The sequence below is a fragment of the Haliaeetus leucocephalus genome, unplaced genomic scaffold (genome assembly GCF_000737465.1).
Source record: "Haliaeetus leucocephalus isolate CR32 unplaced genomic scaffold, Haliaeetus_leucocephalus-4.0 Scaffold140, whole genome shotgun sequence".
NCBI lineage: Eukaryota > Metazoa > Chordata > Aves > Accipitriformes > Accipitridae > Haliaeetus > Haliaeetus leucocephalus.
In genome coordinates this window covers 1,907,495-1,922,584 of record NW_010972576.1, presented here as the reverse complement: position 1 = coordinate 1,922,584, position 15,090 = coordinate 1,907,495, and positions in this window count along the sequence as shown.

Below are 15,090 nucleotides of genomic sequence, written 5' to 3'. Positions count from 1 at the left end.
CTGTAATGAGAGAGAGGTTATTTTGTAATTTATATTAAGATCCAGCAGATACATTTGATTGTATGGGATGGGATTATGAAGACAAAAATACTGCAACTAGTTTACAGAATATATACATGTATATGCATATGTGTGCACATGTATCAGATGACAAAATCTTGCCTACAAAAAGCGCTACTTCAATTTCAAAGGAAATTTCAAATCTCCCTGAGAAAAATATTAACACTACTTTTCTACAACAGTCACTTAATGATATTTTAATAATTTAACACCTAAAGCTTTCAAGCAGCAATCAGACACCATAATACTTTAGCAAACAAGGAAACAAATTAAGTAGAAGTTCAGGACAAAGCACAGGAAAGCTAAAATTACAAAGGAAACAGCTGTAATGATGGACATGTAAGACTAAAACATGGGTGGTTTTTTTTCCCTGTCATTCATGCACTGTATGACCTGCATTATTGTCTAACGTTATCTCCTGACCCTACTGTGTTGGATTCCAAGAATCTGCTCTGGTTTAAGCACCATGGATTAGTTTTCTATATGATTTAGCCATAAATTTATAACTGGAAAAGTGGTCTCTAAAATAACTTAAAATATCATTAACTGTAGAAATAAAAGATCCTTCTATTCTTCATACCCATTAGCAGAAATTTATCTTAACTTATTTTGCCTTTAAATTTGACAGTTAATGTTGGAATGGCTGGGAAAGCATTAGCAATCCTTAAAATACCATCCTTTATTTCTATGAATTGTTGTTTACACAGATGGTTGAAAAGTATAATCTTTCTTTCTAATTAGAAGAATGAATCTCATTAAAGTGTCAGTGTTACACAGACCAGAGCCACCCGTGGCCAGCTGGTGCTGGGAATTTAAAGCATGCTCCGGCTGGACTTCTTGGACAATCTGGAACACAAGACAGAGCTTCGACACTTCATTTCTGATATCAGTGATTAGACCAGAATCAGATGCCACTAAATCTTTCTTCACCTGGATAGTTCTTCCTCACATGGCAATGGTTTTTGGACATAAATATACACACTTCAGTAAATTCAAGCTACATAATCACTCATTATTCATAATAATATATGCAGGCAATATATTTATGTGTATGCATATGCACTGTTCCCATCTTTGATTATGTAGAACAAATGGTTGATAACCACTGTATTATTTATCACTTAACTCTTTTATTTTTTTTTTTTAAATCATAACAGTGCCTTTTATTTTTCCAGCAGTATATGAAATGGTCATTTCTTGGCATTGCTGAAACAATTACTGAACGTTTTTGCCAATGTCAATATGTTTCTATCATTTTTGGGAAGGCTTCTGTATTTGTTTGAGCTCCTTCTGATAACTCATAGGTAAAAATCTGACTTTTGTTTATCTTACAGGTTCAGAATAGCCAAGCCAGGGAGGGAGAAAGAAAGAGCATATACTGACTTCTTTAATTTACCTCTTACATGTATTTGTTGGTTATTATGTTGTATGTGAAGACAAACTTTCCAGTAACTTTCCTGTACAAAGAAGCAAGAAATAATTTTATCAATACTCCCTGGGATATATCTATATCTATCTATATTTTATATCCATAATGAAAAGTTTAGCTATAGAGATATTTTCTTTTTAATCACAGCAAAGTGTTAACTGATTCACTGACTGTGTCAGTCATACGTGATTAATTGAGATACATAGCTCCACCTAAGCTCTTGGACATCTGGGAGCACACACATGTCTAACAAGGGGCTGGGATGCTGCTGAAGCTGGGAACATCCTTCGGTCCTTCAGCAGAGATCCAAGTTCCCAGCTGTCACAAAATAAGCCCAGGCTGCACATTTTAGTAGCTCATCTACCCATTCCGTAGTGCCACTTCTGTATTTTAATACCTTTCTCCATCTCTACTTTGCAGCAAATGGCATGTTCTGCAACTGACTTCGCCCGTAGGCAGGACGCCTGCAGTATCAGCCCCACACCAAGCAGCACCGTGTTATGAGCCTGCAGAGTACTCTTTCTGGCAAGTCTAAGAGAACCAGTCTAAGGAAGAAATGTTGGTGGGAAAGATTTTCAATTAGGTAAATTTTTAACGTAATTCATCCAATGACCATACATTCTCTGATCATCTCTGTTGCAGAGAGAGACTGAGTCCTTTGCAGGGCAGCAGTGCCAATTTAAGTGCCACCAACCCTCCCAGTGCACTCACGACTTTCTGAGCCTCTCAAGCACGCCCCAGGCAGCTCCTTAGCTAGCTATCCGTGCTCCTTAGCTAGCTGCAGGGCTCCAGTTTGTGAGCCAAATGATGGTGCCAAGGAAGGTCTACTGAGAAAAAAGTCTGCATAACCACATGTTTAACCTGACAACATTAAGTCTCGTGGAAATCCTCTAATCGCTACTACCTTCCCTGATACAGCTCCAGCACATACTTTCTTACTCTCTTGAACTTAAGTTTCCCCGGCACTGTGTCATCATCCTGAATATCGGCAAAAACTGCCATAGAGTTTCGAACTCAAGAGGGGCTGAGCGCCTGGAAAGCAAATACACTTACTAGCCCCAGACACTAAGGTGACCCCTTTCCTGGGTCAGCTGCTCCACTGCTGACTTACCCAAGAGAGTGGGTAAGTTGTTAGCAGTGGAGGGTGAAATCAGCTTTCCCACACACATGAGTTCAAAAATGCTTTCTTGATACAATATTACACTAGGAATTAATTATATTCATAAAAGGACTTAATGACCTGGGAAATTTTAATTTACTTTGGAGACCTAAATGAGAACAAGTGTACTAGAACTTATTTGATATTGAGATTTATTGTTTTATAAGTAATTTGAAATGTTGATGTATTTACTCAAAAGAACTGTAATAGCCTAGATAGTTACAGTCACAGAATCTCTTTCTTATCAGTGGCGGAACATTGTAAGTTATGATTTTTTGTTACAGACTTATATATATGCACACACATACATAATTTATATTTATGTGAATTTAAATTACCTGGTCATAAGTTGACATGAAGTTTTTGAAGTGACTAATGTTCTTTGATTCTAGTACAAAGGCTTTCGTGTTAAAATATTAAGAACTGTCCATTTCCAATGTGCTGTTGGGTTATTAAATTTTTTAACTAAAGCCTTGGAAATATATGGGGGGGGCTTTTCCAACAAGAAATTAAAAATTAAGCTATATATTTTAAGTAAGACTAGTTACACATTATTATTCAAATGTATTCTTTTTAGAAATCTGAGTCAATTCTGAACTATTGCATTTGTGACATAAAACAAACAGAGTTCAGCTTACAAAAATGACTTATTTTGCAATCAGACAAATATAGTATAGTTCTGATTCCAGTGTTTCATCCAAATAAAAAACTTTGAGGCCAATGCAAGATAGAAACTTTGTTCATGGCACAGACTTAAAATAAAAGCCCCATTTGCTTCTCCTTCATTTAGAGCACGTACAAATGCAGAGTACTCATGGCTCTGGCTGTAGAAGAGTCTATATAGATACTGCACATGGTTTAGCCTCAAAGCTTTTTCTTACTCAGTGAATATGAAAAAGAAATGAGTGTGCAGGACTGCTGTTCTGGTGCCTTTTCCTGCACACTAACATTTAAAATATTTCTTGATCAGGATCATAACTTTTCTAGAAAACACAAATTTGTTCCTTTCATTGTAAAGCTTTTTGCTACATATGCTACTGATATATTCATAGCTATTATAGTAATCTAGCAACCATGAAAACATAGCAATCAAATATTTGCTTTGTTAATTTCTGTCAGGATATTTATAACAGTAGCATAAGATATGTTGGTGTACTATTTTTATGAGGACCTATTTTTTCTTATGGTTAATCAGCTTTGGTATCAATATATAACTGACTAGATATTACTTCTCACCTATTAACAACTGAATAATAATATTGGTTTGATATTAAAATTTATAATAATCCTTCTTTTTACACCGTACTCTCATATGGGTGATAAATTATGGTTGAAGAAAACACAAAGCAGATAGTAGACATACCTGCTTTTCAGGAGACCTTCTGGGCTAAGTACAGTAAAACATAAATCACTAGTTTAATCAAATTTGTCGTTCATGTCACTTTAAACAGAAAGTTATGACTCTTTAAGCAATAAAAATCTCCTGCTCAACAGTGATAAATAGTCACAGATGTGAATGGTTATTTTTGCACTTAGCACATCCACCTGGAAAAGAACTAGTCATTGCAAAATTCTGTCCACCATTTAAAGTGAATAAGCCGTTTCTAATGAGGCAGTGTGGATGCCAGATGGAATAAGTATAACATGGTAGGAGGATATTTATCAGTTCTATATACCGTGGAATGCCCAGAAAAATCAATGTATTGGACACATCCATATCTTTATGCTCTTCTGAAAACATGTATATCGGAAAAATAATCAGTTGGATCCACAAGACATTTAAATTCATATCAGGTAAATGTACTTTTCACTACTCATTGTGGTCAAAAAACCTTTTTCTAGGATTAATGTCTTCCCCCATTTTTTATGACCTTGATAAAAATCATGCTGTATGTTTGATCCAGGGTACTCATATTTATTTCTTCAATGCATGAGAAAATTTGAAACCAACAAAATAATCTAATGTTACAATCAACAGATAATTTATTATTATCGAATGTGTATGACTTCCGATTTTCAATTCTACAATAAAAATTAACATTTTTATGATTGTAGGGGACCTAACTTCATAAGTGAAGCAGGAAAAAGAATTTTCCATTTATTATCTGATGTCTAGAATGCCTAGATTTCTAAACAAAATTAAAAAGAAATTGTTGTTTATTTCAAGCAAGAGCGAGCTTGCATTTTTATGCTGCATGCCTCTTTAAAGTTGGTACATAAAGCTCTGAGCTTTTGTAAGCCAGAATCCAAGCTTTTACCAATGAAGTTTAAAGAAAATAGATAGGTTTCTCATAACAAAAAGCTATACAGAGTTTCAGATCTCGACTTTCAACATGTACCTGTTGGGTTCTTTAGAAAATGACTTGACAGATTGGGGAAAAAAAAAAAAAAAAAAAAAAAAACCCCCCACGAACAAAACACAGAGAACTATACTTATGAAAACTGGAGTTAATCTTGGAAATAAAGCAATAAATCTTCACTCCTTGTACAAGGTTAAAAAGATGTTCCAGCAAGAAAGGATAACAGCTTTTCTTTGCCTTCTTCCCAAGAATACACCCAACAAATAGGCTACTATTAAATTCCTTTTAAAATGCCAAAATGGAAAAATTTATTTATTACCTAAAAAAAGAGAAAAAAATTAAATTCAAAGGAAACTACAAAGACAATCTAGCAGAATTATTTTCAGATATTCTTATGACCCTTATAATGCAGAAAATCAAGCTGAGGAATTCCAAGAACCATGTTCTTAGCTCAGGTGTCTAAGTGTGGTGGGATGAATAAATGTCACTTAATTCAAACCATTGCCTTTGTGTATGGTATACCACAGGGGGTAGTTTTAGAGTACATGTGGTAACAGAGTACCTCGCTGCTAAATAGATTTTAAAATTTGGTTCTAGGCATTCATGTGTCTGACCTCTTCAGGCCAAAAATGCTGTGAAATATCCAGCTCAACGCTATGGTTCTTTTTTTCACTCTTATTTTCCTAATATGCCTACCACCAAATAAGTGTTAATGTGGTATTGGTAGTGGCTATGTTTTTTAAAAAAGGCGGGAGGAGGGGGAAGAGAACCTTACAAACCCAGGCTTTTAACCTTGTACTGAAACTGCTATGAAAACTGGAGAAAGAAACAAAAGTACTGACAAAAGAATATAAAATATTAACATTGCTGACTACTAAAGCTTATAGTTACTATACCACAATGTTATCAAGCAGTGATCTTTTTGTTAGATTACACTGCTAAAATGGCTGTAAATGGTTATTGCAGTGGAGTATTTAATTTTTAATTGAATCATTCAAGTAATAGTGTGATGTGGCAATGCAGAGATCTCTAACTACTACTTTTCCTGTATTTTAAATGGGAAGCTACTGAACTTGTGCCAACACACTTCTAATTCCACTAAGTAAAAGTTATTATGCTTTGAGTATTTCAAGGCTAAGAGAGGACTAGGCATAAAATCCTGGAATAGTAAGTAATGAACAGATTAAAGAACACATTTTTGAGATGTTAAATCTGTACAAACATTAGTTTTGTACATGATTTCTTAATTCAGATAATAAGAAAAGGTCAAATACAAGAAGATTTTTCTATGGTACAGCACTTGAAGTACATAGAATTCTCTATAGTGGGTAAAGTCATTGTAGTTTTCTCCTTTTTAAAGTCAAAGATATTGTTTTGGGTTTGTGTGGTGGGATTTGGGTAGCAGGGGAGGTGCTGCAGGGTGGCTCCTGTGAGAAACTGCTAGAAGCTTCCCCCGCTCCCAGTCGGACCCACCTCTGCCCAGTCCGAGCCCATCAGTGATGGTGGTGGCACCTCTGGGAGAACAAATTTAGGAAGGGGAACCTGCAGTGGGGGAGGAGATTGGAATGTGAGAGGAACCCACCTGCAGACACCGAGGTCAGTGAGGAAGGAGAGGAGGAGGTGCGCCGGAGGAGGGGCTGCCCCTGCAGCCCGTGGTGAGACGGCAGGCTGTGTCCCCCAGCCCACGGAGGGGAGCGGGGGAGCAGATGCCCACCTGCAGCCCGGGGAGAGAGGAGCCCACGCCGGAGCAGGGGGATGCCCTTGAGATGGCCGTGACTCCATGGGAAGGCCCACGCTGCAGCAGTCTGTGCCTGAAGGACTGCGGCCTGAGGAAGGGACTCGTGCCAGGGAAGTTCGTGAAGGACTGCAGCCTGTGGGAAGGACCCACGCTGGAGCAGGGGAAGAGTGAGGAGTCCTCCCCCTGAGGAGGAAGGAGCAGCAGAGACAAGGTGTGATGAACTGACCCCAACCCCCATTCCCTGTCCCCCTGCACCGCGGGGGGAAGAGGTAGAGAGAACTGGGAGTGGAGTTGAGCCGGGAAGGAGGAAGGGGTGGGGGAAGGCATTCTAAGGTTTGGTTTTACTTCTCATTATCCTTGTTTTAACTTGATTGGTAGAAAATTAAATTGATTTTGTTTCTTCCCCAAGTTGAGCCTGTCTTTTGCCCGTGACCATAAGCGGTGATTCCTCCCTGTCCTTTGTCTTGACCCATGAGCTTTTCTTCATATTTCCTCCTTCTCATCCCACCAGGGCAGGGGAGCAGTAAGCAAGCATCTTTGTGGTGCTTTGTTACTGACTGGGCTTAAACAACAACAGATACATATTTTAAATGTGATAGTATATGTTGAAGACAGATAGCAATGGTGTAAAAAATACAAAACCGGCTACAAAAACTTGAGGCATACAGACTGGATCTGCTTTAAGAATAGGATTAAACTGTATAAACAAAGGCAAAAGTAAGTAAGCAGTGCAGTTGTACTAAAATCTACAGTTAAAGGAAGCAATGCCAGTCTTGCTCACATAGCACAGCTCTGCAGCCTTGAGCCTGACACATCATATTTAGTGCTTTCTGTTCCTTTGTCCCAAAAATGAGTGGTTGCTCTTATTTATACTAACAGCATGCATAAAAATCTAATTATGCACAACTGAGACAGCTGCCCCATCCGTGTTTTCTTCTTAATCTACAACTGCAATCATTACATTTATGAAGATGCTAAAATATCACAGAAGAGCAATCTATCTAGTTATAAATGGATCACATGTTCTGAAAGAATACAAGCTATTCAGCCTATTGTTTGACCTGCAGTAGCATTACTGGCATAAATGAGAAAAGGGACCCAGCTGGGTCTCACTATTTCTAACATTTTCCTCTTATGGTACAAACAGTAGAAAGAACAGTAGCTAAGACTGAATCTGACATTTTCAATCAAGTAGGGAGTGGACCTTACATTCAAGCATAACGTTAAATAACATTGTAAGCAGCTTTGCAACCATGAGTTTGGAAGCAGACAAATCTCTAGTCCCACCGCAGAACCTTAGCATGTACCTGACCTGCTTTTCATGTAACCTGGATATACTGGCAACGGACAGAGGTATTCCATGTTTGACCCTTCTTAGCAAGGTGAATGCTGAATGCCTGAAGAACAGAGATAGAAAGAATGACAAATTTGAAAAGTACAAGAGATAACAGATGGGGGAAAAAAGAAGTCGAATACCAGAATAGAGCAGATATCTTAGTTATAAAATAAAGATAGTGAAATTATGTAATTCAGATCTCTGAACCAACTTTGTAGGTGGCCTCAGAGACAGAAATACCAGGTAAGCATAACTTAACCTAGGTTTTTATGACACTAAATTGTGATAACTACAGTTGAAGAAGGGGCGGGGCGGGAGGGGGAGGAGGAATTATAAGGCTTTCTTTTAGCTTGTTTTCCTGTCAGATCTCTCTGATCAGAACGCTATTGTAAAATTTGAGATTACCGTGGTTCCTCTTTCTAGCCAAAGCAGAGTTCTTGGAAATAAAGTACTTGGTTTTCAAGGAATTCTGTTCTCCATGCAATTTCAAAAGTTTTTGTTGGTCTGGATGATCAATGGCAGGAGCAGAAAGGACACTAAGGGAACAGCTAGGAGTAATCAACAGTCTTTAGAAAGCATGCCTGGAAGGGTACAGAGTTAAAGGGCAGTTGCAGTACTAACTGCAACAAACAGAACCCCATGGTAACCAGATATATACATAAATAAATATATATATATATATATTTTCACACACACACATATATATAAATAGATAAATGTGTCTTTTTTTTAATGCACATTGTTCTCAGGTAAGAATTTTCTTACTGCTTTTTCACTTCTATGTACTTGGTGGTACTGCATGGGGGAATACTCTAAAAGCAACAGTAAAAAATCTGGTGGAAAAAAGAAAAAGAATGTGCATTTTCATGTACAATCCAGAAGTGGAGAAAAGTAACTGTTCTAGAAGAAGGTTAACAGAGAGGGTCAATAAGTGTCAACTATTGTCAGGTTGGATTTTTTCCATACCTAAAAGGAAGCTTCTGAAGTTTCATCATCCTTTTTTAAATCATTGCAAACTACAGCCACCAGCCTTTGGATCCCCAAATTTGTACTGTAATTATAGTTGGCTTTCATGCATGCTATAATTTGTTCTTTTACACCAAGCCAGGACAATTAATCAAGAGGGTCATGAAGCAAAAGAGTATCTCTCTCTATTATAGAGTTCAGCAAGCTGACAGACAAGGCTTGGGGATTATTTTCAGACATAAATGCCACAAATATTTAAATTTGGTGTATTTATAATTTTAAAAGAAAAGACCAATAGAAACTATGCTGTTGGAGAGACTGGTTTTCTTTTTCTTTGCTTTACACAGCTTATTTCATTAGTCTACTGATTTATTTTACATCTGAATGTTTTTCAATAAAACATCTGGAATATGTACCTATACTTCCTTAAAATCTATATACGTACTTCCCCAAGAGTCCTTTGAAAGAAATCTCAAGAAATCTGTTCTTTTTTTCTGTTGAGCATGTATTCCAGGTTATTCTATATTAGTCTAACAGTTTCTGTTAGAATATGGTGATAAATAATCAAAGAACATTATTTCTAAGGTTTTTGGGGTTTTTTTTACTTCTTTATCATTATCTTCTGGGTTCTTTTAATTTTAATCAAGTTTAGAAACTTTTCAATTACTGATATGTACATTTCTTCATTTAAATTTAATTCCATTTGGTATTTAGTATGCACTTAGTATTTGTAATTAAATTTGGTCATCAGTTTTTATTCTACTACTATCTTTAGCTCTCATATTCTGTTTCCACACAGAAGATGCTGCTCAGTTAAAGTGCAATGCAGCACAAAGTTTTGAAACATGACAGCAACAAGTCCTTCTGGTAGAGCCAGGGACTAGGAGAAGTCTTTTGTTTATGGGGCTTTACTGCAGTGCACTGCGCACACTAGTGCACCAGGATACTCTAGGCTCCTCAGGGACTGTAGAAAGCAGACTTCAGAGCAAAAAAGAAGGACACAGTTGTCTTTGAACTCAGGATTTCAGAATAAATGAGATAAAAGACTTCTTCAGAAATCCAGCTTGAGACTTCATTATATACCACAGAGGTATCCACGAAAAAAACAAAGAACCCAACAAAAATAAAAAAAAATAAAGAACTGTCAATAACTAGGACTTCTATTCTGAGTGCTTACTATTGCAGAAGGAACCTATACCCATCTTGTGTATTTGATCTAAAATAACAACATTTTATTTGACAAAACACATTTAAAGGCTTTAAAATACTAATTATCTTCAACAACTATACAGTGATATAATTTCCGTTGCTATTGTTATCTAAAATGATTGAAGTGTATTCCAGTACAGTTTTAGCTTATGTAAAGAAACCACTTCTGAGACTGATAGGAACAGCTGCCTTCTCAGTACCTAAAGATGATTTATTCCATAAAATAACTTCAGTTAAATACCAGCTGCCTGAGGCTCCATGCAGACAATTGTGACACAAGGCTGACACTAAATCTTGCTTATATATAGTCAGTAACCTGGCTTACATCCCTCCGCTCAACACAAATATGACAGTGACTATGACAGCAGCATTCCATGAGCACCACCCCCAAGAGACGGGACTTTGTCTCCTCTAGAACAGCTCCAAGAAATGCTTTTGCACAAATTAGTTAGATAAACATAATTATCAGGAAGATTAGTGTACTTTATGCAGAAAATTCTCAGCCATTGATAGGAAACCATTAGATGTAAAACTGCAGCACTTAGAGAGAGGTCTGCTTTTTCTGATAAGTGGTCCTTCAATGGGATACTCTTAAGCAGAATCTGATAATGAACAAATATGTACTTAAACTTTTCAACACGCAAAATCCCATTGTTCTGGAGGTTTGTGCTCCTTACGGTTATTATTGATAATGACCTGTAACTTTGCCATCCCATTTTTTTCCCACAGTTGTCCTAAAGCATTTTTTTCCTTCAGAATTTTTTCTGGTAATAAGCTGGATTTCTCTTTCCATTTAGTTAACTGATCCCTTCTGTATTACATCAGATGAGTGTTTTCTCAGGAACAATATATTTAATCATCTTTCCAGACCCTTTTAATACTACAGATGCCAACACAAATACGTATCTCTCGTTCTTAGTAACCTCCTTATCAAGAAGAGGAACAAGTGTCTTCTGCTATTAAAAAAAGCCTGTATTACTGTCTATAGATGCATAACATACATGCCTGGATGTTTCTTAGAAATTGTAAGGATTCTATATATATAAATATATCTGGCATATACATTTTCATATCCTTGATTATATAACGCCTGAGTATCTCACAATGTTTACGTGCAATGAGGTCATCTCGGGAGCTCTCTAATATAGCTGAAGAATTGGGAAACAAGGAAAGAAAGCTGATTTGGCCAACAACCAGTTTAGGCAAAGGTAATCAAAATATATTTTGCATCCCAGTGTCACATTTTAGTTACTGAGCCATCATCTTTTGAAAGATGTTTAATTATTCTATTCTTTGCACATCTTAATAGGTACAGACAGAATAAAAAGAACACCTATGGCTCTTCCTTTCTGTTTAGCACCTTTCCTTTCAAAAAACAAAACAGGATATTTTAGTGCAAGAGCTCTGACTTTTCTGATTCTTAGAACTGCTGACAGAGGAACAAAACTCCGCTGTTAGTAGAAACTAGCACTAAAAATATGACTAGAGATTACAGCAAAGTATAAACCTTTGTCTCTACACTGTCATAATGAATAGGGAAACAACTAAACCCATTGACATCTGACTAAATTAACAAAGTGCAAGTCAAGCTGTCCTAATTCTGAAACTTTGTGTTGGCTTGAAGCAATGCATAAAAATCAGCTCTGCACCAGCGATGCACTTTTAGTACTTGGTACATCAGAGAGGAACCGGCATGCTTTTGAATACTTACTTGTCCCTGCACGGCCTCTTTGTTTCTTACATTTTCGAAAGCTGTGCCCGCTCATCTGTGTGCAGCTGCTATTGCCTGAGTTGTTCCAGCTTTCAGCTTCAATTTTTGCACTTCTGTTTGCAGTCCGTAGTCTCGGCGTGAGGCAGTTCCCTCAAAATGGGTGCAGATTATTCATGAGTGCATAAGCGGCGTTGGTGGAAGAACTGTGAACTAAAAAAAGAAATAAATAAACTGCACAAAGGAGAAAACATGATCCTGTGGCTTCGAAAATATGTCAGCTATAAACACATTGGAATAAAATTAACTTTGAATTCTCAACAGAAATAAACAGGGACCATGTTCACAAATTATCTCAGCAAGTCCAAACACACTAACTGTGTGTTCATCTTACCTAGGTGAGTAGAAAATTATTTTAGAAAATATATTGGGTTGGATTTTTTTTTAAGAAACAATGCATCATTCAGGCACTGATTCTGAAAGAATAGTACAGTTTCAAGACAAAAACCTGACAAGATTATGTAAAATTAACACTGCTCATCAAAACTGTGTCTTAAATTAAAGGTCTGATAGCTCAAGAGCTGCTGTGCTGCAGACAAAGGCTTGTTCCTCTTAAGAAGGGTCTTTCAGGGAGTCCTTGGTTTCTGTTTTTCTAAAGCAGTACATGCACACAATCTGGTCACTGTTGGTACAAACACCTCTTCCTCCTCAGCTTGTCGCATGAAGCTGTACTTCTGTATCATCTTATCCAAGCCATGCATTTATTCATAATTTTGGAATTTCATCCTTTCTTTTCTTCTTTCTTTGAAACACTTTCCTAGTTGTCTTGGTAATCTCTTTCAACTGTGTTATTTACAGTTTAAAATATTAACTTTAATTCTCAAATACTGCAGAACAGTTGTTTTGCTAATGAACTTTACTACAGATTACCAAAATCAGTAGATAATTCTCTTGATTTAAATGAGTTCTAAATTAAGCTTTCAGACATGTAAAAGCCACAATGCACTTAGGATCCTTTTGAAGCTCTCCTTCTGCATATAAGTGACATGTTTTGGTATATATGTAAACAGAAGGCACTCATCAGTTTTCAGCTATGATGACTTGGATAAAATCCCTTTACCAGCTATTTCAGTTTTAGTTCCTTTGAGAGCACAGATTGCAAGCCCTGAAAAAACATCACGGAACATTTTCAAAGTTTTCATAAAATGGATTAGTAGGAGACATGAAATCATCAAGGATAGCTCAATGGATTCTATTGGTGACTCCTACTGACATCAAACCAGACCCTCAGTAAGAAAACTCTTGGTTAAGAGCTTTCGAGAAGAACATTTCAAGATGCCAAGTGTCAAACAACCACTAATGATACATTAGCTCCTGCTTAAATCTTTTACACAGTCACACTTTTTTTTTTTAGCTAGTGGAATGCAGGGCAAAAATAGCCTGGGTCAAAACACAAAGCTGCTGATCTCCAAGAAAAGCCAGCACCTCCTCTCCAGGACCAAGACTGTTGCTGGGATGATAAAGGAAACATGCCCTATTAACACTCTGCAGATATAGCAAAGGCTTCGCTTATCAGAGTAATAAAAGCCTTTCAGCAGCAATAAATCTAATTTCCATATGTTGTGGGTTAACCTCGGTAGGCAGCTAAGCACCGCACAGCCGTACCCATAAATAGATTTGATATCATGAAATTAGCTTTTGAAATAATACATATAAAAGATCAAGACAGAACAGATCAAAACTCAGTAGGCATCAAAAAAAGGAGAAAAAACAACTTATAAGATTAAAAAGATTTTGTTGGAAGAAATGTATGCTTCCAGAGTTAAAATTTAATAACAGTAATTCAGCAGACGAGTTAAGCAGAATCAGTGTAACATGACATCCCTAATTCCAGATAAATGTGCAGTGTGTTTTCTCTAGGTATTTGGAAAATGGTCAAACTGGAATTTAAAGACTGCCAAAGATCAAAAAAGGTACTTCATTCCTAAGAAACTAAACAAGAATAGCATAGCAAAACATGAAAATATCAGGTGGTATACTTAAAATAGCATCATTGAGCATTAATTCTATAAAAGCATCTATTCTGATTTTTGCAGAAGGCTAAGTCAAGATGTGAGAAAGGAAACAAGTAATATAATTCATTGGGACCTCCAAACTCCTTTTCACAGGGTCCTTGAAAAAAAGATTTTAAAGGAAGTATTAATAACCACACAATAAGAAGATTTAAGATGGATCATGAACCAGTTAGGAAAAAAGAATGGTAAATGGCAGTATGAAAAAAAAAAACCCAACCAAAACCCAACATTTTGTACTAGAGATGAAGACTGAATTAGTATGGTTCAAGTTTTTTAAGACATGGATATACAAGAGACTAAATGTACAGATGGACATTATTGGTTGATTAGGTAAGAAAAACAACACCCAGTATTGTTAACCATTACAAAAAGACTTAAATCAGCAACATGGTTGACAGGACAATAAATTCAATTTAATTTTATTTAAAAAAGAAAAACGTAAAATATATAAAACATAAATGGTTTTGCAATGACTGTAGATGAAGTATCACAAATTGTGAAGGAGACAATTAAGAGCTATATGTATCTGCAGCAATATTTTAAACTGGATTATCAAGGATGCTCTGATATCCTCGGTACTGGAAATATCAGCTTCCTACATTATGCCATTTGTCAGGAAAAATTCTTCAGAAGCAGCAGAGGAAAAAGAAGTCGTCTTTAAAATCCACCACATTAAGAAAGCTGGGAGTTCAAATTTAAAATTCTGGTTAGCCTGTGTGAATTGTATCTCTTTTTTTTTTAGCATTGTGTACTCAGATTTATTCTACATTAACGCTGCTATACCTTCTGATGTACTGAACCTTGGCTTGATGTGTCAAGACTGTCTTGAAAGAAGAATGGTATAGATCAATATAAAAAATAGGATACTCTGTTGTTTATCCAAACACTCATGGGTTTGTGGCTTTGTTCATTTCTTCATCTCATCTTTAATATCCCCTAAAAACACTGAAGGAAATGTAATCAAAATTACATGAAAACAGGATAAGGTTACAGAACAAGAGCTGGAAACTACAGTTCCTACAGTGCTGTAATTCAGAGTCCTCTGTCCAGCTCTGCTCCCCTCCTAATGTCCCTTGAATACCAAGGGTTTAAGACGAAAATAAGAAACAC